Here is a 24,540-nt window from a genome sequence, read left to right as displayed (position 1 = left end):
AGCATGAGTCTCAGAGTAGCTAAGAGCCTCCAAGATCACATCTGTGCACTTAAATTTTAAGAGCACAAAAAAAAGTTATGTGGAAATTCTTCTAAATGGAATAAGAGATACTCGGTTTCCAAGGAGTGATCTTTGTCCAGCGCAGGTAGACACCGACTCAGAACTTGGAATGATGGGTGTAAACATGGTGCTCTGACCCGCTCCCTGCCCCCCGCACTCTGGGAGCTCACTCATGTCTACACTGTGATACTAGGGTCAACAGAATGAGCTGCATGGGAGGAATAGGTCTATGGTCCCAAATGGCCAAGGTCAGGAAGCGTCCCTCTAATCTGACTCGGGCTGGTCCTGGAGCATCAGCCTCTCTGCTCTCCTGCATGACGGACCTTATTCTCCATTTGTGGCGCTCTCTTCACCCAGCGCTCACCTCCGTGAGTCTGTCCTGACCCTGCGCACATACAATCCTCCTCTCGCGGGACTGTCTGCTTTGACCGGCTCTGTGAACTCAGCAGCAGCCCATCTGCTGAAGGAGTCTCACCCATCTGACAGTGCCCGGCTCCCTTGTGTATGGGAATCTGGAATAGTGTTTTGTCAAGAAAAAGCTGAATTAGAGACCTTCCTGATTTTCCCTACATATGACATGGACCGTGCCCCATGACAGCCTGAAATTGCCTAAGTCAGAGAACTTTTGCACTTTCTGAAGTGGCCAAGTCTGGGCTCACAGGCACACAGAGAGGAGTAAATGAAAGAACCATCACGCTCTGCACAAATGGCTCCCTTCCTCCTGCTCACCTCCGGAGAGCTTTGCCAGATGAGAATTCCTAGAACATCAGGCTTTGACAAAACCCTTGACATTTTATAAATGCCCTAATTTTAGTTTAGAATACTGAGGCCAAGAGAAATCAATTTTCTAAAGTTAGAATGCTAGAGACCCACTGAGCAGGCACTGGACCCTGCTCTGTGTGACTTCCTGCCCCAGTGCTCATGCCATAGGCTGCACCTTGTAAGAGTTGTTATACTAAGAACATCATCAAACCAACTTTGAACACTCACATTCTTAATGATCAAAGTACAGCTAAACTGTCACACTGTCCAAAGATTTGTGTACTGTTTTGTGGTCTCTCCACCAGGCAATTTGCTCAGATGGATGCTCTTTCTTCGAACAGATGGAGAAATGGGTGACTGATGTCCAGGCTGGGGGAGAAGCACTTAGGGGTATTACTGATGTAAAACCACAGTAGGCAGGAATCTCCAGCTTATTTTTAATCTCCTCGCCTTTTAAAATGACTATCGTTAAAATAACTCTATTTGAAATGGTTAACTCTGGAGCGGGAGAGTCAGAGACGGTACCTAATCCCAGCTTGATGCAATTACTTTAATATGAATTTAAAATAAAATTAAAGTTAACAGTTTAAACTGATGTTTGAGGGTTTTAAAAAGATTTAGTTTCCTTTGGAACCACTGTGTTATTTGATCCAGTACAATCTTTCTGAGCTCCATGCATAACATCCTTACTCAAGTACCATTACTACTAGATTATGCCCATAGGTTGAGTTACAAATGTCTAAAAATCTTAAAATTATTAAGCTCAGATTAGAGTGTTCAAAGACTATGGTGTTATTTTAGTCTCCTGCCATATCCTCCATTTACTATAAACTTGTTATATTGGCATTCAAATAAAATGTCATAAAGCAAGTATGTAAGGAGGTGTTTGGGGTTTGTTTCAGGCTTTGCAAGCCAAGTTTGCATGGCAACCAAGATGTATAACAGAAACACTCAAATGGTCTTCATAAAAAGAAATGCTGAGCAGAGCTCGAGAGCGGGGCAACTTTTAAGTTGGGATAGACCATCAAAGCTAGTCAGAGCTATGGCTGAAGGTCTAAATAAGAACAGCATGTCACCCAACATTATCTCAATGGTACTGCTAAGTGCTGATGAATCAGAGGCCGAGCCTCTGGAGATGCAGCTGCATGCAATTTGCAGATGTTACAGTTAGGAGAACCCTTTGACACCATTTTAACCAAACCTCTTGTCCTATAGGTAAGAAAATGGGGACCCAGAGCTGCAATTTGTTCACAGACTCATAGGTCGGCTTGTATACTTGTAGCAGAGGCACAATGAACGTGCTCTCATCCATGTTCTCTGTGTTAGTGAATTCTCTTTTTTTTTTCCCAAGTGAACATGAATTGCCACTGTTTTGAATCAGAATGAAAAAAGCAAATGTGATGCAAAAGACTTCCACTGGGGCATTGCCCAAACAGTACTCATCGGAGAATTCTTTCTGGGCTTCCCTGATCTAGCTGCCCAGTAGTTCTTTCCCTAGAATGCCCATCTCATGAAATCAAGCCAATGGTGTTTGGTCTCCACTAAAGAAAAAGGATCTGTCAGAGCTGAATTAACCCACCCGCCACCCTGAGGAGAGGAGAAGCTCTCCTCTGAAGTCCTTTGTGTTCCTGAAACCCAGATGGAGGGAGCAAGAGCAGTTAGCTGGAGTGAAGCTGCTCCCAACAGGGTGAGGTGGGATCCATGAATTAAGAACTTATACAAAGCTTCAGTCTATCAGTAACCTTCACAGAGGACGCAGCTATGTGGACAGCACCGGAGCTGTCCATCCATTTCTAAATATCCTGACAACCTCCATGGTTTCCCCACGCAGCACTCCTAAGGGGCGGACTGACAGAGGCCTCTGGTGAGTACCACACTCATTTGTGAGTACCTTGGAAACCACAAATTGGTACATGAAGAGAAGCAAGAAAATGAGTGTTTGGCACTACTGGGAAATGATACTTCATTATGCAAGAATCTAAATATTAAAAAGAAACCTATATTTATATCTCCTCAAATTAAAAATCATTACAAGTTTCTCATATCCCTTTTTATAAAAAAAATTCAAAACTGATATTTTTTATTCAGTGATATTCATTCCCTCCCCCATCTTTTCCTAAAGGCGACCTAATGGTATTCTAATTTCCATATTTTATGTATTTACACACATGTACAAAAACGAACTCCTAGTGCACATTATTCTCCAGGTGGATTTTATCCCCACTCATCATCATAGTTACAAGAGAATTTCTGTTTCCCAAGCTTTATGTTTCCATATGAAACAACTTCCGGTGAAGTAACATTCTGGGCCTCTGCACCTTCCTTACTCATCCCTTCCCGTGAATGAGAGGTGAGTTACCTGATTAGTGAGTTTGGAAGAAGCAATCTTGTTGATCTTTCTTTATTTGGAGTGCCAGTATTTTTGCAGGATGCAAACAACCGGCTCTACTTTCCACCAAGTGACAGAGGTCTGCCTTGTGCAAAGAAGGCTCACGATTGTGAATTAGACCAGCAAACTGCTAGGCTGTATAATTTAAGGAAAGTGCTAGGGAGACCAATTAGACCACCGATCTAAACCACATTCTCCCAATCAACTATATTAGTAATATGTATCATAGTTTATCTCTGATAGACATTCATGTCTCTCGGTTGATTTTGAGTTTGGGACCCTCGATTCTACCACTTACATATTTGAAACATATAGTTCTAGTACATTTATTTAGTACATTTCTTCGGAAGACTTCATAGTGAATAGGAAAAGCTTTTACGATCATCTCTCTAGTCTAAACCAAGATTTCAAATCTTGGGGGAAAAACAAAAGTTAGCATGGAATAATGAGTGAGCTGGAATTGTATAACTTCAAGAAAGGAGGATATGTAGGTGGTGGTGGTGGGTGACCTCGATAGCAGAGAGGTCTTTATCTCATGCTCAATCATTCCCTTGGGTAGATTTTGGGAAACGAACAAGATGTAAGGTGGAAATGGGTAGGCCTAGATGGATGGATCTGAGCTGAACTCCTGAGGTCTTGCATCTGTCTGGAGTGGTACAGTAATATTAGTATAGTTAGTGTCCTATCACTGAACTCAGAATGACTTTGGCAGAGAGAACCAACAGACTGGAACAGACCTTGCTGAGGAGGCACAGTGAGGTCTGCATGGAGACCCCGTGAGGGTGTCTTGGGAGGCCGACATGATGGACAGACAAACTTGGACAGCCAACACCCCCCTTTCCCGCATATCTTGACGTGTGTAAGCCCCTTAGTTCTGCATAGCCCAGGCGAAAGGAATGAGGGTGGTGACTGATTGAATTAAGCTTCTGCCGCCCAGAAAAAACAGCCTTCATGAAAGAAATTATTTAGTTATTGGAAAAATGAGGCTAGTCAGTTTTAGTACACCTGGTTTTGAAAACTCATTCGGCCATCTATGTACACTTATTTGGAATTTCTAAAAACCCTAATGTAGCGCATATCTCCATGAGAGAGGATCCTAACTTTGAACTAGAATGAGAACCAGGTCATCTTGAGCTGTAGCCATGCTTCTGTGAGAAGATTGGCACGTAGATAAATGGGACACTCAGAAACCTTGACCAGTTTAAATAACATCCATCATTTCCTGTTTTTATTTGTATTTTTTCACTAACCTTTTATTATGGAAGATTTGAAACATATTCAGAAGTAAATAGAAATATATAATGAACCCCCAAGTATTCTTAGAAGTAGGCTTGCTAAGTATACACATAATTATACTGGGTGGTTTATTATACACATAATTATGCTGGGTGGTACCCACTTCTCCTGTCCACGAGGGGTATACAACTTACACCCCCACCACCAACAAATGAGGGTGCCTAGTTCCCCACAGCCTCACAAACAGCATATGTTGTCGACATTTGAGATTTGTACTAATGTAATATGTGAGAAATAGTATTTCTCTGTTGTTTGAAAATGTATTTTCTTATCATGAGTGAGACCGAATATTTTTTATATGAATTACAAGCCATTTGCATTTTTTCTCGTGAATTGTGTGTTCATATTTCTAAACTCTTTTTCTATACAGTTGTTACATTTTTTGTTCCCTTTTTTAGACATTCTTTATATATTAGGTTAATCGATATGAAACGGCCATTTTTGTACATCAACAATTGAAGAGTTTCACATGGTTGGACCCAACATTAGGTATATTATTTGTATGTAATATAAGTTTCCAATATTTGTTGTTTTTAAATTATTTTTGTCACAGAGAATTATTTTTTAATTTTTAAGTAATCAAATTAATGTGTTTTTTTCTTCATGTCTGTTGCTGTTGGATTTTGAGTCATAGCTAGCAACGTTTTGCTCATGCACACAGTACGAGCAATGCACCATCTCTCCTTTTAGTATTTGCTGTGATTTCATTTCTAAAAAAATTTTTACATTTTAATTTTCAATGAAATCCTGATCATTCATTCTAGCATACAGGGTGCAATACATCCAATTTTATCTCTATTCACGTGGCTCTCCTGTTATCTCGCCATCATTTATTGAATAGTCTCTCCCTTCCCTCCATAATCTGAGATGCCACCTCTATCATACATTAATTAAAAAAATATTTCTGGAGTTTTTATGTTTTTCCACTGGTCTGTTCATGCACGTGTTACACTGCATAAATTTTTAGTAGGCTAGCTTCCTGCATTGCTTCTTTCTTTCACGGATTTCCTTGGTATTTTGCTTATTTACTCCCTCAAATGATTTTTATAATCAACTTGTTTAGCTCCAGAAAAAAACTCGATGATTCTTTTTTCCAGGTTAATTGAGGAATAATTGACAAATAAAATTGTATATTTTAAAGTGTTCAAGAGGACGATTTGACATACATCTACATTTTGAATTATCAAGATCAAGCTAATTAATACATCTATCACTCACACGGTTAACTCTTTTTTCTAAATTGAAATCTTACACTATGCATGGTTTATACCTGTATAAATAAAACAATAAGGAATTCCAATCAGTAAACCCATATTTAACTAAAAAGAGTTAGCCAAATATTAAAAGATCGGTGACTAAATATACTGTGTCAGCTTTTATTTTCCAATGATAGTCATAACTATGTCTCCCATCCTGCATGTTCTTTTGTACAGTGGGAGCTTGCCACTCCTCCATCAAGAAGAGGAGCCTGCATCCCCTCCCCTTGAACTTGGGTGGAACTTCCCAACTGCCTCCTATACCTCCATCTCAGGATTTTCATTTTGTAATCGAAGTATTACTGCAATTGTTCCCTACTTTGTGCATGAAGATTGCTAATTTTATAGATAGGAGGTTTTCTTGAGAAAATGCTCTGATAGTAGTTAGTCATTTTCTGTAAGTCAACTGCACATTTTTCTAACAATTTTTTCAGCTCTACATACACCAACACTGAGGAAGATGAAGAAAGTTAGTGCAAAAAAAAGATGAGTATGATTAAACCAGATATTTTTCAGGGATTTAAAATGATGATCATAGAAAGGAGGTATTGGTGGTAGCCACTGAAAAGTAAGACGTAACTTTCCGATTGTCCACATAGTTTTGTTCAGTGCAGCTAAGAGCCTGACGTTTAAAAAATAAAAATAAAAACATTTTCTGGGGTTTGCTATTCTTATGTGAAGTGAAGAGGGGTAGAAAAGCAAAGGTATCCTAAAAATCTAGACAAGGTTTGCCAGAAAAAATACAGGACACCCCAGTTAAATTTTAATTTCAAATAAACAAGAAATATATTTTTAGTACATCCCAAATATTACATAGGACATACTAACCATTATTTTTTGTTTATCCAAAGTTCAAATTTAACTAGGTGTCTTACATTTTTTGATATCTTTCCTGAGTAATAATTCCTATACCATAAAATGCACCCAATTAAAGTATACAATTTAATGGTTTTTAGTATATTCACTGACTTGTACAACCATCACCATAATTTCTGTTTAGAACATTTTCTTCACTCCAGAAGGAAAAATACTCGTTAGCAGTCACTTCACAACTCTGCCAGCCAGAGGCAAACACTTCTCTATATTGTCTCTGTTTGGTCTCTATGCACTCACCTGTCTGGACATTTCATATCTGATGCATCCTGTACTTTTAATTTTCTAAATCTAGCAGCCCTAGCCTAGATCCAGTTGTCTAGACGAACAAAGAATAATTTTAAGCAAAGAGAATACAAAGGGACAATACATTAGCAGCAGCAGGAAGGAAAAGTGTCACACTAAGAACCCAGAGGAGTTTTCCCTCCTGGAACTGTGTGTGGACTTTTATCACAGGCAGCAAAATCAGAGTTGGCCAGTCACGTGATTAGTAAGGAGAAACTTTTTTTTTCCTGGAGGAAACCCATAGCAACGCTAGGAAAGCCAGAGAATGAGGCTGACAGCTATGCAGCCTGGAACTACACCAAGCTCATCACAGGACTGCCTGCAAGAGAGGATCTCGCCATCTCTGTGTCCAAGGGCTGCAGGGCACCCCACAGAGCCCCCCCTGGGGTGCTAGGGCCTCTGTCATCACTGCATCTGAAAGCCTCAGTCTCCACCAAGCTCCACTATCCTCCCAGACCGGAAAAAGAGATTCCGTTCCAGCATGCCAGGGACGGGGCAAAGGCACAGATTTTACCAGGGAGAAATCTTCAGTTCTTATAGCCTGCGGGGTAAGTACGATCAGCGGCCATGGAGGTCGCGTCCTGTGACCCGGTGGCACGAAGACTAGAAAAATTAGTTTCTATTTACTACCTGGGAGAGGAGGACCCATAATGTAAGAAAACACGAAACTGCAGGAGAGGCTTTCAAAAGCTGCAGGGCCACCATAAATACGACGCGGATCCTCCACAACCACTTTTACCGACTCTTTTCCCTGTTTTGCTTGGGAGGACGTAGAAATGGCTCCTGGCATCAGAGAGGTCAAGATGGGTAAGAGAGTGTTAACGGGTAACTCTGTGACTGAGGCCAGGACTCCCGGGCCTTTTGACTGGACTGAGAAATTATCTGCCATCTGGGAATGCAGGAACATTTGTGGCACTTGTCATTCTACAGTCTTATTTTTGGAATCTCTGACAAATGTATTAACATTCACCCATATCGCCATTAAATATAAATTTTGCCCATAATTTTTTAGAAATTCCTTTATAATCTGGCTTTGAAAACTACTTTTGTTTCAAGTAGTTTATTAAATATAAAAATTATAATGGTTAATTCACAATGATCATGTAAGCTCTAGAATTCTTACAAAATAAGAAAATTGAACATATAATTCCTTTCGAGTATAGTGGAATTTTTTTACTAATATTGAATTTTACAATGAAAAAATTTGGCATAATACGACATTTTCTAGACATCCATTAACAAATCATTACATTTGATTTCTTTAGTTTTCTATTTGTCCTTTATATATGAATAATAATTTCATGTTCCAACCCTTTACAAGGAGCACTGAAAAGCTTAATGGATAAAACAGACTGTAACGATATTCCTACACAATATATTATCTGTGGGATTTGCTAGAAAGATGGGAAAGGACTCGGAGAGAGAGTTATTCATGTTGTATCAATACAAATAAAAAAAGGATTAGACGATGCTGACAAAAGTTGGAGAAAGCTTGCACATACGCTGTAGAAAGAGAAGATGATGAAGTTTATGATAATGGATGAGAGACAAGAAGGGATACCACAAGCAAAAGAAAGACAAGGAATCTAGTCAAGGTGATTTCGGAGATGAGATGTTAAAACAACAGACTAAGATGAAAAGGTTTGTGGACCAAAACACCACCGAACACTAATTGTATTTCTATATCACAGAAAATATAATTAATTAGAAACAGATTGCAGCCGGGTTGACTACTTGAAACTGAATTACTGACACATAAGAAAGGTTTAAAATTATCATAATAAATATCAAGGGGAAAAAAGATTAAGATATTAAAGCAATTAGAAAAGGGAATGATACAATCTAGTCTAAAGGTGACTAGAACCTCTGCAGTGAAGAATCCAGTAAATGAAACACAATGTATAATGAAAATGTATAAAGGAAAAATTCAAGGGATTAAAGAAATATTGAGTCTATTGATTGGAAGTCACACTATTTTCAAAGAAAAACAAATACAGAACAATTGAATCTATGCCATAGCCAGCATAGGTAATGGATTTCAAGGAAGCATTTAAAAGTGAAACCATATGATGGCAGAATTAAGATAAAAAAAATATATATATATGTATATTTACATATACATATATATTAATTATATGAATACATGTAAATAGAACTAATCTATTAAAAGTTTTATAAATTTGGTCACGAAAACTAAATCCAAACATATATTGCATGTAAGAGAAACATCTAAGAGAGATAACAGAAATGTTAAAAGAATAGGCAAAAGCATCATAGAAATTCTACATCCAAGTTGTAAGGAATTCTCCCATATTTTTGTCTATACTTGTTTCTTTTTTTTATGTTTACATTGCTGATTTGTTTAGAACTTAATCCTTAGTATATTGTGTAACATGGATCCAGTTTTATCTATTTACAAATGACTCTCCGGTTTCCCAACATCGTGATATGAAAAGTTCATCTTTGCCCCAGTGATCCCGGGAACTGCCATTATCATATTCTAGATGACCATATATAGTTCCATCTATTTCTGGACTTTCTATTTTTGCTGCTATCCTTTTTCTGTCTATTTACACACCATTACCACACTGTTAAATTACCAAGGTTTGGCTAATACATTTAGACAACTGGAGGGTTAGTCCCTCTAACAACTCTTCAGTGTTTCATAGTTATTCTTGCATGTTTGCTTTCCATGCAAACTTTGTTATCGACTTCTCTAATTCTAGAGAAGGCATATAGGGATTGCATCAATTTTATAAATCAATTCAGAGAGAACTGACATCTTGATGGTGTGACCATGTGCCAAAAAAAAAAACAAAAAAAAAAAAACCAAGCAATTGTTTTCCATTTATTAATCCTACTTTGTACCCGTTCAGGAGTGACTTTTTCCATACTGGATTCAAACACTTCTTCCTAAATTTATTCCTAAGCATTTATGTTTTTTGTTGCTATTATAAATAGGTTTTCTCCTTCATTATATTTTCCATCTGGCTATTATTTGTACATGGGAAATTTATTGATTTCCTTGGATAGCGAAGCATCTCAGAACACAATGTGCTAAGATCTGTTCTACTCCACCCCCTCTGTACTGAGTCCATGTGGGGAAAGAGGAGTTGACTGGGCTAGAGATCCAGCTTAGGGCACAGGACTGGCATTTGCTGTCTCAGCAGTGGTTTATTTGTTCTGGTTGGATCAATCCCTACAAGCTAGGGGAAGGCACATGGTAAGCCGTGAGCTTTTCTGATTACACGCGATCTAGCCTGCTTCTCAGAGGATATAAAGTCCAAGGATATTTTTCTCAATGTACCACCATTAAAATGCCATTAGCATACATTTGGCCTGAATTTTTTTCTATGGAAGACTTTTACATTTTAATTTCGGTAGTTCCCTGTACAACTTCCTCTTGATGGTATAACTACCACAAATGTAGACGTTTAAAGCCATACACATTTATTCCTGTGTTCTACATATAGGTTAGAAGTTCAACATGGCTTCCATTGGGCTAAGATCAAGGTGCTGGTAGGGCTGTATTCCTTCTGGAGATTCCTGAAGAGAAGCCGTTGTCTTCCTCTTTTCAGATTCTGGAGTCCGCCCATATTCCTTGGCTCAGAGCCCCTTCCTCTATCCTCAAAGCCATCACTCCCCTCTTTGGTTCTGTCTCCGCATTGCCTTTTAATGACTTTGGTACTTTTGCCTCCTTTTTATATAAGGATCTTTATGATTACACTGGACCCGCCCCAGTCATCAGGCATAATTTCCTGCTATCGAGACTCTTAATTTAATTAAAGCTGCAAAGTCCCTTTTGTCATGGAAACATATTCACAGATTTTGCAAGTTATAATGTGGACATCTTTGGGGGCCATTATTTTGTCTCCCCCCATTTCTCTTTTTCTCATAACTTCATGGGATAGCTAGGTGAAATGTGTTTAGATGCCTCCTGGGAAACAAAAGAGTGTGGAAAAGAACCCAGACTCAAGTCTGATGAGCTCGATTTGAGCCTTGGCTCTGCCTGAATAGCTAGGCCACCTATAAGAAGTAACTTAACTTTTTTAAGCCTCATATTCTTCATCTATAAAATTAAGTCAAGAATAATAGTGTCTACTTCCTAAAATTTCTAAAAGAAATAAATAAATTAAAAATGTAAAATGTTTAACTAAGTGCCTGACACATAGTAAGCACTCAATATCTGTTAGGTGTGATCTACTGGTACTTCAATTCAAAAAATGAGATGACTTTTCAATGGTGTTGCATTAATATCCTATTTAACTTATTTGGGGATTCTTGGATTTCAAATAAGTAAACCAAACTGGTCCCCACTTACCGGCCAAAAAAGGGCATACCATCCAGGAAGCCATTTATCAGCACAGACACACAAACATGCCCTCTGTGTCCTACCCCCAAGAATGTCATAAGTTTTTCTAGCAGAGCGGCAGAGACAGTGGGGAGCTCTGCTGTCTTAGCTGTCTTAATACAGGAATGACTAAGCCACAGGGCACTTCCTCACCGATGTTGCTTACCTGGTATTTCGAGTATTAGTTATGTACTCCTTTAACGATACGGAAATCATTGACTCATCTAATCATCATATCCAATCGTATTGTAGTCTGTTCTAATCCCTGTCCACCTCCCAATAACTATTCTCCGGGGGCAGCATGCTATCAAAGAGAGATTCTTTTCATGGTCTGGTCCCAGTTTTGGTTGCTTTATTTTGCAAGCTGAGCTTGGCAAGTCTGTCTGCCAATGTACCGTCTCCTACATCTGTAATTATAATTGAATCCACACACTTAGATTTAATCATACGATCTAATATAATACATTAGCTGTCATAGTTTTCTGCTACTTTAAGCATACTTAGTTTACAAGCTACTGTATTTCTAGTGTCTATTGTTGGCAAAGCATTTTATTGGTATCTACAACACTGTCTTCCAATCTGACCTAGTTGACATGTGTGCATATTTACAGGCCCAAGAAAAGGAAACAAGTTAGGATGTTTTTGTCTTCATAATACTTAAACTTTTCTTTGTTCTATTTTTCTACTCGATAAAAGACTTTGGATTAACTATGACCTAAGCCCTTCTTGACTTCATGTAAGACAAACTTGTTCATTATCCAGCTCTCAGTGACTTCAGAATTAAAGGTCTTTGAACTTTATTAATACATAGAAAATATGAGATAGAAGATGCTCTATGATTCTGTATGCCATCGAAGTTATTTAAAATTCTTTTTAGACATGTTTTTGTCTTGATCAGTATTTGCCTAGGATGTTTTATTTGGTTAGAATTTAGTAATGGAGTAATACTCAATTAAGCAAATAGTGGGCTTTTTCATGGTACCATGATCCTCTAATTTGTCTTGGGTTTCCCAAGAAAACATCTTGACAATTTTTCTCACTGAGTTGGGTCAGCAAAAGTTCCAGCTTGGTACAATGGACTCAATTAGTCAGAAGACCCTTTCGCTGTAGCAGGAGAGCTAATTCCTAGCCTTCCTCACTCACCACCTTCAGCCACAGTCCTCACTGTTGATCTCATCTCCCTTTTCATTGCCCACACGCCATTCAGTTCAGTGGTTGAACCTGTTCCCTGGGTGCACCCCCATTTCTGCAGCCCTCTCCTATTCTTGTCTGATAACGACTTTTCTTCAATGGAATAGGAACTCTCAGCTCCAAGACCATACTGTCTGCTCCTCTTCCCTCCCTGGATTGTTTTGTATACATCCAGTCAGCAAGTTTGATGGTGGCATTTATTTTGATGTCACCAGAAACCCAATAAAACTCAGATATCTTGTGCAGGCTGCAACCCTAGGCTTTATTTTCATTGAGGATACATAAAACCTAAGGGGGCTCTTATAGGCAGTAGGGGGCTTATAGTGACCTCAGAGCCTTCCAAAGCTCCAATGGGCCGTGGACATATTCTACATGTAAAACATTTTATTTTTATCTTCTTTTGTTCTACATTCTGTATCTTGACTTGGAAGTGGCAAGATGCCTTATAGGACTTCAAAATCAACCTTTCAATGTAATTCAATAGAAGAAGCAATTAAAGCATTTGCACTAAAATATTAATGCTAAAGATATCAGAAAAATACTAAAATAAAAGGTTATACTCATATATGATTTTGACTGAAATTAAAAGTGAATGTTACTATGAATATCACATATAAAAAGACATATATAAGAATTATGTATAAAAATGCAGAACTGAAAGATGACAACCATTAAAAAATAACAGCAAATATAGATAAGACAAGACTTCTGTCAGAAAAAGCAAGTTGCTGATTGTACTAAAGACTCACAGTCAACCCCTTGTTGCTTACATGAGATACACTTTAAATCCTAGGACAAAGGGATTCAATGTGAATGTGTGGTTCAAAGGTCGGTTATGACCATGTGCACGTAAATGAGGTCTATCTAGTTGATGTGAAGTAGATTTAGTTACATGTAGAGATCCAACTATTGATACAGACAGAGAAGTTAATTGGGTTCTCTGGGAATGAACAAAACCCATAGCAAAATACTGCAGACAGTCAGTCATGGCTAAAAATATGGTAAGAACATGGGCACTGGATACTTGACCCCTTACTGCCCCAAGTAATGTATGTTTACTAGCAACTACTGTCCTCAACGATATACTTATTGGTTAACATAGGTAACAAGGAGCAGAGACCTGCTAGTAATTTTCCACTGGTTCAGATTCCAGGATTTTCTGTGATGGAGAGAGATATTTGGTGGTCTGGGTGAATTTACCAAGCAAGGACACTTTGGCCTGCATGAGCGGCCTCTGATTGCAAGATATATCCACCAGAGCTATCAGAAATCTTCGCTAACCAGCACTTTAAAAATTTTATGGAAAATGACACGAAGCCTATTACTAACTTCTATAATAACACAGACTGCATTGTCAAAAAAAAAAAATCACCAGAATTGCTTTTCCCCTAAGTAATAAATCACACGCAAAAAAATTATAAAACTCCACCATTCATTTTAGTTTGACAAAACAATTAGCATTCTTTCAGGAGCTGTGATCAACATGTGAAAACGGTGTCTGATTCTGTAAACCAAGATGACAGACTGAATATACTGTGCATACCTTACAAAATCCCGAAAGGGCGAGAGGGCATACCCCGTGGACTTGCTCAGAGTTTGTTTAGAATGGCTCTCCAGCCTGTATCGTAGTCTTGGTGGGGATTCCTTTTCAAAGGAGTTAAAGGATGCTTTGCCGACACGGCCATCTTCTTCAATATATTTCATTTGAGACACTTTCTTATAGGTCTAGACATGTAACTACATCTTCATTGTCTACTAAACCCAGGTTTGCTTTCGTGCATCTAGGATGTTGATGAGGAGTCTTTGAATCAATGAAAGTGTCTTCAAATGAGAGTGGGGAAAATGGAACCATTTGTGCCAGTTAACGAAAACACTTTATCTATCTGTTGAGCTCTCACTTAGCATTAAACACTTGTACCACAAAGGCTCTGTGTGTTGTTTCTTTTTCCAGCATTCTTCCCCAAGGTTTTCGTGGGATCTGCAATGTGTTATCTGCATGCCTGTGCAGGTTCCTGGATGATCTACCGTGAGGAATTTGGGATTTGGGTACAAAGTGGACGAGTTCCACATGTCCATCAGCTGAGTGAGACCCAATGTGATGGGTTGTCACTTTCACATGTGCTGAACTTACACAGCATTTATGGCAGCTGAAGAAACCTTGGTACCTGTGCAACTGTAACATCTTAGCAATTCCGTAATGAAATTCACATGGACGCTCCCAACCCAGCCAGCTTTGTGTCAGCTTTCTTAACATGTTCCAGTTGCATGAAATACTAATTAAAGGCACTCATTGTTAACTGATATAAATAGTTCCCACTTAGCCCATTATAGGTATGGGCTATAAAACAAACAATTACGTGACAGATGATACATGTGAACACAGAACAATTCAGTAATGACATTTCTGTAACATTATAACCTCTTCAACCACCATATGTTCCACATTAGGAGCTAAAAGGGGTGCTGATTGCGAAGGTGACGCACCCTCCAGTTTGTGACTTTTCTTCTAAGAATAGAAAGCACCTCTGAAGGATTTACATTACAAACGGAGTTGAGGCGGTGAACTCATTGAGGGGAGTTGGTGTTTAACTGTTCCATGTGTTTGGGATTCTGCACCCTGGCGCTAAGCAACAGCATCAGGCTACCTACAAAATCCTCCAATCAGAGGAGAGGGCAATCAAGGGAAGCAATTGTGTACAATAGAGCATGTCTCTCTTCAAAAGTTGATAATTTGTCCCTGTGCACCCAAGTTTAAGAGATTTTGACACCGTGGGAAATTAAGTTTGAAATGTATTATTTTTCTTCAAGAGATAAGTCAACTACATGTCAAAATAATCAATTAATACAATCATTGATGAATTGCCATGAATGCAGTACTTCTGGCAATCAAATAAACACACACATTAATTAAATTATGAAATGGAGAACCATTTTCTACTCCCTTGTTTCCATCTTATTCTCAACAGAAATTATAGGTGTTTCTCCTGTAATACTCACTAAAGAAAGATTGTGTGGCAGCCGAACTTATCAAACAAGAGACATTGAAATACAGATTTTAGTTGAACAGCAACTTCGAGTAAGAGATTATAAACATTCTATTAAATTACAATTTATGTACGAAATGGCTAATGATACCTATATAGTCAACCTCTAGTAATTCTGGGAAAACAGCATTTTTTTTGTCAGAATTACAAAAATTATTACAATGAATTTCTATTCCTGACCTCTTTCTATTTGCCAGGGACTATATTAAAGGCTTTACAGGGTTTAACTAGTTCACCACTTAAAAGCCTGTAAGGTAAGTATTATTATGATTCGAATTTTACTGACAAAGTAATTTAGGTGTAGAAAGAATAAAAAACTTGCTCAAATTTTTGATCAGCTACCATGAGCTAGTCTCAGTGATGAGTGTGAGGATAAAAAAGTAATGAGATAGGAATGGCCCCTACTCTTGTAAGATTTATAGTCTGGCGAGGGAGATAGACATGAAATCAATGGTAACAAACAATTAAAACTGTGCTAAATGACAGGAAGAGCAAATCTGAGAACATAAGCTTCATCATGATTTTAAAAGTCTCTTGGGCTTATTTGAGGACAAGTTTTCGACATTTGGGAAATACGTTTTACCTTAAAATTGGTTGTGACCAATTTACAATAAAAACTGTAAAGTGCTGTGTAATCTTCAATGATGATAGCAACACACAAATGGTTTTAAAAGTTACAACTATATACACAAAGTGTAGTCGCATCATAAACATATCCAACTGATATGAATTTGATACCTACTTAGAAAAGAGAGAAAATTCGTTTATGAAATTTTTCCTACCATCTCCCCCATGAATACGTATGCCTTAGGGGATCTCAAGATAGGAGCTGTAAATGTGTTCTAATTTCACATGATCTCATAGTTGCATGCCACTCAAAATATGAGCATCAAGTTTAAAATCTAATGTATGAAGAACTAAAAAAATGGAATACATTCTCAGGAGAAAAGGAAATCAATTGAGCTGTACTCTGAGATAAACCAGATGTTGAAACAAACAGACAAGGTTTTAAAAGTTGTTATTATAACTATGCTCAATGAAGTAAAAAAGCATTCTGTCCATGAATAAAAATCTCAGCAGAGAAATAAGAAATCATGGAATATGAATAGGAAGAAAAAAGAGGAATTTCTAGACCTGAAAATACCATTTCAGAAAATTTTAAAAATTACTAGATAGATTTCATGCCTGAAAGACTGTGGCAAAGGAAGTGTGAGTAAATTTGAAGACAGGACAATAGAAAGTATCCAAGGTGAAGAACAGAGAGAAAAATGAAATAATAAAAAATGAACGTGCCCTGAGATCTCTTAGATAATATCAAGCAGTATAATGCATAACTTGATGAAAGACAGAAATTATGCTAAATGTACACTGAGAATGCCTGAAAGACTGTGGCAAAGGAAGTGAGATGCTAAATGTACACCGAGAATCATAAACACAAAGAAGCCCATGTTAGGACTCATCAAATATCAAACTGTCCAAACTATTCAAAATGGTTGATTTTAATATACCTCTTTCAGATCCAGATAAGTCAATTGGATACAAAATTAGTGAGAACATGCAAAATGTAAACGATGAAATTAAAAACTTGACCTGATAGGTACATATAGAATTCTGAACACGAACAAATAAAGAACATATATTATTTTTATGCACACTTAAAACTTTCATAAAGATGGACCATATATTGATCCAGTGACGTAAAATACCGTAAAAACTGGAGATCATAAAGGATCATATTCTCTAATTGAACAATTCTGTTAAACCTGAAACCGATATTTAAAAGATAATTTTAAAATTTATATACATGAAAATTAAAACATACTCCTAAACAATCCATGGGTTTCAAGTAAAATAATGGTATAAATGATGAAATATTTAGAATTAAATAACTAAATAACATAAAAACATGTGGTTGAGGTAAAGTTGTACTTAGAGGGAAATTTATACATTCAAATGATTTTGTTAAAAAACAAGAAAAAAAAATTTCAGGTATTCAAAGAATAGAAGCTATAAAAAGAATAGAGAACTCAAAGAAACTAGAAAAAAAGAAATATTACAATAAGAGAGAAGTTAACAACTAGAGAGTAAATTCAGTATAATAGAAATGCTCAACAAGAGCAAATGGTTTCACTTTTAAAGATATAAAGATGGCACATTTCTAACAAAATGAATAAGGACAAAAGAAAGATGGAACAGATCAATAAAATTAGGAACAAAACCTAGAACATTTCTATAGATTCAGGGGAGATGTAGGCAATCTTAGAAAATTTCTAGGAATGACTTTATATCACTAATTTGAAAATTTAGATGAAATGGAACCTGCAGGAAAATACAAATAAGAATAATTTACTAAAGACATAATAAACATTTCAATAGATCAATAACTAAAGAAATTGAAAAGAAATTGGATCAGTAGTAGAAATCTCTTTTCCATAGAGACATTAAGCTAAAGCTATTTTGTAATTGAGACCACCAAATGTTCAAGAAAAGGATAATTATTATATTATATAAATTGTTTTGGTATACAGAAAAAAAGCTATTTCTCCAAGACTTTTGTTGAGGCTAGCATAAGCATGACACAAAAATCTGACAAGAACAATATAAGAAAATGAAATTATAGACTGTTCTAGCTTAAGAATACAAATGTAATGGTCCCACATTAAATATGTACGAGTCAAAAACAGCAATGTGTAAAATAATACATTATGAACAAGCAGAATTTTCTCTAGGAATGCATGGATGGTTCGGCATTACAGAATCTTCCAATACAAATGATATCACTAAGAATTAACGAAAAAAAATTATATGATCATCTCAATAAATATAGACATATCATTTGATAAAATTTAATATTCACTCATATTAAACAAGAAAAACACTGGTCTAACAGAATGTGACATCTTTTCTGTTGCCTCTGGATCAGGGCTGAGGTTCTAGAAGCTTAGAACAAAGCATCAAGCTTTAAGTACTTTCACATTCTAAAGCAAGTTGCTCAATTGACCACTCATGAAGTATTTGGAAAGGGGATAGTAAATTCCTACTCTGACAGCATTAGCATCACCCATCTCATGGCAACATAAAAGAACTTTAAAATCTAATTTAGAAGACTGATAAGTCAGACTTGTCCTATGCAATCTTGTACTCATGCATTGGGGAGAGGAAGAAGGTGCTCATCTCTCCTTTGAACCATATGAGAGGACCATTGCAAGAGCCACTTGGAAGACCTTAATGTGTCCCTTGATCTGTCATTGCTAATGTCTGGATATGGTGGAGGTTGAAAAGCTGGCTTTCCTTTCTTGGAGTGATTTTGTGGCTCTTTGAAGCAGTACTTATTAGTGGGATTTTTTGCATTTAGTCCCTTTTACACAGTCAAGGAAGATATTTCCTACCATTACCTCTTCTTCCTCCCACCCTAGACTGGTCCTGGAAAGGCCGCAGCACTAACCGGTGAGCCTGAGAAGGAGCACTGAGAAACGGTGAGAAGCCAGCGTGTCCCCTTTCTCTCACTGCAGTGTTTGCACCCTGAAATGGGCCCCTTGTGGAGCATGGGAATTTTAAGTTGGACTGAATTCTGGGGTTTTATTATTAGGCTGGACTTGACCTTTTATAACCTTAAGGTAGCCGGAGAACATTTCGTTACCTGAGACAACTGGCAAAACCAGGGATTATGACCTTGATTTCATCTCAAGTAGGAGAGAACAATTCATCAGAGCTAAATTAATCAAGAGCGATGAGGGGAGGAAAAAACGGGAAATTTATTTCTACCTGGGTAGTACTGAATTTAGCCTGTTAAATAAGCTGGCTACACTATAAAGAGAAGGTAAATGCCTTAATTTGGGGAATAGTATCTATTCCAAGCCACAGTGCACACATTTACTGTGACCGTGGATATATTCTTGTTAAAGTCAAAGAAAAAGTCAGCATGATCACACTCACTGGCTCTGGTCATCACTGCTCTGGAAAGTGTAACCAATGCAATAAGGCTAGAAAATTTTTTACAGAATGAATAATAAGTGGAAAGGAAGAGAGGAAATATTTTTAGACAATGTGATGGTCTGTTTTAAAATGCTAATAGAAATATAAACTATTAATTTTAACGAGAGGTTAACATACAGAAATAAATAATAGTTTGTATAACAATCATTAGGCATATGGCTTCTCCTCTGCTACTAGAAAGTACTGCTGTAGCTGAATTGTGTTCTTCCCAAATTTATACATTGAAGCCCTAACGTCCGGTAACCCAGAATGTGACTGTATTTGAAGATAGGGCCTTCGAAGAGATAATAAAGTTAAAATGAGGCTATTAAAATGGGCCCTACTCCAATATAATGGGTGTCCTAATAAGATGAAGAAATCAGGACACACACAGAGAAGCACCAGGGATATGCGCGCACAGAGGAAGGACCATGGGCAAGGACAGTGAGGATGACCCTCTGCAAACCAAGGAGAGAGGCCTCCAAAGAAACCAACCCTGCCAACGCTTTGATTTTGGACTTTATCCTCCAGAACTATGAGAAAGTAAATGTCTGTGGTTTCAGCCTCCAGTACGTGGTATTTTTTTATGCCAGCTCTAACATAATAATGTGGTCTTATAAATTAGCAACATCTAATTAAAATGTAACAGAAAATAAAATATCCCATTTAAAGCAGCAACAGAATTACAAAGCACATATTCAGCACCAAAGCTAACGGTACATGTTTAAGAAATTTATGAGGAAAATGACAACGCTTTTTGAAAGAGATAAATACCTGAATAAATGGAAAATTATAGCGACTTCATTCATAGGAAGATAATATCATAAATATTTCCATCTCCCCCAAATTCATCTACACATTTATCAAATTCAACTCAAATAGAGTTTTCATGAAAGAAGAAAGGGACAATAATAACAAAGAAAACGTTGATAAAGAACATGGAGGAAGGCATATGATTCACTAAGTACTATAATTTAAAAGCCTTAGTAATTAAGACAGGGTGATAATTTTGTATTTAAGACGTATGATTTTAGTTTTCATTGTAAAATATAATAATTCTTGTTTTCAGTTTTTTCTATCAAGTTAAGAAAGCACTCTATCATTTCATTTTCTACAAGATTTTTTCTTATTGTTATAGAAACATATTTGATAAATGCTTTTCACTATCTCAATAAATGATCACATGGCTTTTCCTCTTCTACCGAATAACAAATCGTATTATAGTTATTGATTTCTTATGTGGAAACATATTCATTTCTGCAATAAATTCAGCTCGGGGGTGGTATGTAATTTTTTTAATTAGCTAATATTATATTTGGTATTTGTGAGTCCACATTTGCAAGTAGAGTCGTCCGATAGCTTTTTTTTTTCTATTTCGTATTTTAGTGTCAAGGTTTTCCAGCTTTAAAAGTGTATTAGAAACTTTATTTTTATTCTTTGAAACAGCTTAGGCAATATGTAAAAAAAAAAATCTATTTTGAAAGCTTGATAGAATTTATTAGAAAAACCTCTGGGCATATGGCCATTTTTCTTTTGGGTGGTATAGTTTGTTAACAACTTATGTTGATTACAATGCTACTGCCTATTTAGGTTTTTCGCTTCATCTGGAGTTAGTTTTGATAATTTAGAAATACTTTTAAGATTTTTTTTGCAAGGAGGTATATATTAAAACAACAACAACAACAGAACGAATCTGTGTGTCAGCTTCAAGTAGGGGAGGAACAGCCAGCCAGGAAGTCATTAGTGCAAACCTTAGTCTTTGGTTGGAAATAAAGCTAGGTTATAATGGAAACTCTCTTTAACTTTTATCAGGAAAAAAAAAAAAATTCCTAAAGTGAATTGAGAGTATCAGACGCTAAAGTCTAAGTACATGTTCTCGGTCTAGTTCGGGAGGACATAGGGGAACAACAGATCTGAGCCTTTCTCTAAAAGGGCTCCCTTCTTGGCTACGATTTCCTTCTATAATGAAGAATGCAATGCACAAAAGCACCCAACAGCTGGGCAGGGTGTGCTGTGGTACAGAGACGCCCCCACGAGGATGAGTTCTTCGCCACCTCTTTCCACTACAGTAGCATATTGGCCACACCAGACAACTCAGTCCTTGGGCGAGTTCTGGTACATTCAACTCTGTTTCCGGCAGCTCCGGTTAGGTTAATTTCCATCTTTCCGCACACCTGTCACTGCCCACCCCTCCCCCTCACACCATCTCTAGTCCGCCATTGACATCAGAAATGTGTGTGTGTTTCAAATCCCTAGTCTCGCGTCCCAAAGGGAATTCTGTTTCTGCTCATAGAAAAGGGCACCGAAGCTGCCGCCAGGTTTAAATCATTGGGGGGCCCTGACTTTAGGTGGAGACGTACCTGGGTCGATGTCGACATAGGGCACGTAGCATCCAAGAACCTGGGCTTCTTAGGAGGTGGGCATCTTGGAGCCAATCTCTAAACGCCATAGTCTTTTTTCTTTTTTCTAACAACTTTTTTCCCTCTCTTTCCACTTTTTCAAAGAATTTCAGATCCCTGAGTGCAGGTAACATTTGAAAGAGGGAGAAGGAGAAAAGGTGGTAGCAATAGAGGAAACAGGACGGGACATCACACGCATGAAATTAATTTTTATATCTTAATATATAAAAAAATATATTTTGCAAATTTTTATCGCTGTCGAATTGAAGAAACAGAACAGAGAGAATACTCTTGAAGCCCATGGGAAAATTTCCAAAGCAGAACTGCTAGGAAACAACAGTTCTGAGAGGAAAGTTCAAGGCCATCAGTATGTCACCAGTGCCCTCTGAAAGCCCTGGGAGGGGCTGGACAGAGGTGGCATCCTGAGACAGTTTATTTTGTGATGAGTCTAAAATTATCAGAGAGAGGACTCTGGGGATCACATTTCATCAAACAGCCTTCGGGGGCCCTGCAGTCTGCTGGCTGCTGGCCACCAGGAGGTGAAAGGTCAGTGAACAACTGTGACTGCTCTGTCCCATGCCTGGTGTTTTGGGGTATTACAGGGACTTTATTTTTAGAAACAGCCCCAGAAGTGACAGAGGCTTTGTCTGTGCAATTTTGATTCCCACCTTGGGTACAAATAAAAGCCAGTCAGAAAGTTGGTCACTGGCCATCTCGGTGGACACACCTAAGATTGGATGGAGCCAGATCTCAGCCTTGAGGGGTTAGTGTGTAAAGGCAGACATGGGCAGCACCTCATGTCTGGGGGGAAACAGGTCCCAGCCCCACCCTTTTGACACAGGGGGAAAAAAAGCAACACTCTAAGTCAAGATACTGTTGACTCATTTAAAAAATAGCCAACTGGCTGTGTTTCCTCAATTGCCCATTGTGAGCAATGGAGACTAAAAGGCCAGGACCACCATTGCCGGAGAGTTATATTGGGCTCTAGGGCATTCCACGTGTGTTTTCCTTTTGTTACAGAGATTTCAATGGAGAATCCACTATCACACTCCAGATCCTCACCTGAGATGGCGGAGAAAGTAGACCATACAAGGAAGATAGAACTGGTGGTGAAGACAAGACGTGGGGTTGGAGTTTGACTTTGAGATGTGTAAAGCAGGACTAACAGAACTACCTACCATGGAAACAGAAAGGATTCTTAGATATTGTCCGAGTCTTTAAAGAAAAGTCCAGAGAGGTGAGGAGATTGCCTGAGCTCACACAGAAAGTTGGTGGTACAGGTGAACGTGAAGCCAGGTCCTCTTATTCTTCATTTAGTGTTCCTCCAGCCTCATCATGCGATCTCTGATTAGTCCATCAGTATCCACACACTGCCGAGCACCCTCTCTGTGCCTAGCGCTGTCGTGGGTGTGGGGGCATGCAGAGGGGTGTGGGGGAAGTTCTGTTGGAGAATGCAGAAATATAATAATACCTTATTCTTTCATAATCCTTTACGGCTTACAAAACACTGAACGCATATGAGCTCCTTTAAATTTTTGTTCTCAAACAAATCTAAGAAGTATGTATCCTCGGTATATAAGTGGTAAAACCAAACTTTGCTCAAGGGGAAACAGGAAGTGACAAAGCCAGGATACAACCCAGATGCTTGATCTCAAAAATTTTCAGCATAACTAGAGAGATAAAACACCAACATGTAAAAAATTAGCAAATTATACATTACAGCAGTATAGTTAACTTAATTCATTCTTGCACGATTTAGTGAATTCTACCCATTTGAGATGCTTCTGAGCAGAGATGTCCAAAAGACAGCTAAACCTGGGTGGAAGGAATTCAAGATTTGGGAGCCATCACATAGAGATACCGACGGAAATCATAGGACTGGATATATTTGAAGTGAGCTCTTGCATCAGTTGTCACCATTTCCCTAATGGTATATAAGGACCAACAGAAGTAGAGGAACCTTTGCAGTCACAGATGCTACTTTATTAAAAGTCATCATTCATGAAACAAAAATATACCGAGGAATCACGGATCAACCTGGTCTCGACTCTGGCTGGTTGGAACTCGAGGTTCTCCCAGATCTGTGTGAGCTCTGGGAATTATTCAACCAACAATTCTCCAACAGTTGTTCTTTGCCTGTCTTCTTGGCATCTTACTCTATGCAGCTTAGTATTCAGGAAAGTATTTAAGAGGAGACTGCAAACTCTTTCCACCTGTGGTTTCGCCCTTTGCTATGCTCTTCCCATGAGATTCCAGCTCCCTCAGCTTCCAGTACACTAACCTCTGTCTCTTCGATTCAGCAAAATCACCCTGCTCCGCTTGGATTCCCCCTGCTGTGCTTCGGGGCGGAAAATGTCTCCAAGAAGAAAGCCAGGACACTCGTTCATTTCATTTGTTTCTTTTCTTTCTCTCAGGGAACACAGCACTGTTCCAAAAACAGTTATTTCATATAAGTTATCCAGTTTCCTAGCTCTTCATGATGTGAGGGAAAGTTTGCCACCACTCAAGCTTCTCACGTGGCTGGAGGCTTCGGTGTTCCCGTGTAGTTTTGAAGTGATGCAAATCTGCTGTCAGGGCAGAGATGACACTACTTGACATTTAAAATTAATCATGGATGTTAAATTTTGAAGTATAACCATCTCAAAAAAAAAAACTTAAA

Source organism: Pteropus medius, unplaced genomic scaffold (genome assembly GCF_902729225.1).
Source record: "Pteropus medius unplaced genomic scaffold, Ma_sr-lr_union100, whole genome shotgun sequence".
NCBI classification, from domain to species: domain Eukaryota; kingdom Metazoa; phylum Chordata; class Mammalia; order Chiroptera; family Pteropodidae; genus Pteropus; species Pteropus medius.
Note: the sequence above shows the minus strand (reverse complement) of the source record.